The sequence below is a fragment of the Formica exsecta genome, unplaced genomic scaffold (assembly GCF_003651465.1).
Source record: "Formica exsecta isolate Colony F162 unplaced genomic scaffold, ASM365146v1 scaffold207, whole genome shotgun sequence".
Lineage (NCBI taxonomy): Eukaryota > Metazoa > Arthropoda > Insecta > Hymenoptera > Formicidae > Formica > Formica exsecta.
This window is the reverse complement of record NW_021849367.1, coordinates 537,672-539,161: the sequence shown is the minus strand read 5'-3', so window position 1 is coordinate 539,161 and position 1,490 is coordinate 537,672. Positions and strand designations below refer to the sequence as shown.

Genomic DNA, 1,490 nt, shown 5'->3' with positions numbered 1-1,490 from the left:
GTTCAGCCACGGCACCGCCGATCTCTCGCACGGACGAGCTCGACTGGACTACCACTGAACTGCGAAAAGCTCTACGCTCCATCGAGTGGGACCTTGACGACCTCGAGGACACAATCTATATCCTTTTCCATAATCTGAAAAATTTCAATCAAATTCTGTATGAATTTGTATTCGATTTTAAATCTGGATACATACTCGAGTCTCTAAATTTGATGTTGCACTTGAATTTTGAATTTTAATTTGTATGAGTTTGGGTTTAAAATTAAAACTTGAATATCGAACTCGAATTGAATATAAATTGAAATATGTGAATTTGAAAAAATTGTATGAAAAATGATTTTTTTTGATAAGATTGAGAAACGGTTTTTAATTCAATTTGTTTATAATGTACTTAACGCATATATACGTATCGTTGAGAAGAATCCGACAAAGTTTAAGATCGACAACAAGGAATTGACCGTTCAACGAAGTTTCATCGAGCAAGCACGAGAAGAAGTCAAGGTAATTTAATTAAGTATAGTTTATTATGAAATAGTTACGCATTATTGTAACTGAGATTATATCATCATATCTGCTGTTTTAATTTTAAAAATGCAATGTTTCTCGTGAGATATATTCACAAAACCTTATTGTCATTCGCAAAATTAATACTAACTTGATATTTATATATTAATCATTTATTAAACATTCCACAGATCATGAAGGACAAATTGAACTTGAGCAGAAGCCGGGATCGTGACAACACGGCAAGACAGGTTTGTACATATCGTATTTTGTCATACTTTAATTATACATTTCATTATATAATATATAGTATCTATACTGCGTGCTAAAAAGTGTTAAATTATACAATATATATATCTAATCTAAATCAAAATAACAACGTATGAGAGAAACTAAAAAAATATAAGCAAGAGAATAAAAACGAGTATAAAGATAAAAAGCATATTTCGGAAATTACCTAATTTTGTATGAATTTTTCAAGGATTTAAGAGAATAATTTTAGTGAATAATGAATATAAAACGTGATTTGCTTTTCGCATTATTATTAACTTGCAACATTCGCTCGTCTTGTGTTGTATAGAAAGATCTCGTTTGAAATGTGCTGCACAAAAAAAGGTTAGCGAGGACAGTGACATCTATAGGTAGCTCGTTCACTCATTGTATCATTATTGAACGATCTTATTCCGCGATTGGTCTATGACATTTCAGCTTGTTCGGTGATCCTTAACCTGAAAGGAGTGATTTATCATGTCGGTCGATTGTAGTGTTATTTTGACAATTCACACGTTGTAAAATTGACAAATCTATTCATCAATTCTCGGAAACGACAATGGTATACACGGTATTCAAAAAAATTTTTCCTTCTGAAACTTGAGAGAGAAAGAAAAACTAAGTTATATACACTCTCTAACATTTATCTAAAAGACGATTACATATCTAGGAAATCTCGAGAAATATGATTTTTATCTTTTATATATATATTATTT

General features: G+C 30.8%; 1 protein-coding gene across 2 annotated transcripts in view; it reads left to right on the top strand.

The window, feature by feature from the left end:
• Positions 1-1,490, top strand: part of LOC115234788 (syntaxin-6) — a 13,143-nt gene that overhangs the window by 3,157 nt on the left and 8,496 nt on the right. The window lies entirely within an intron of this gene.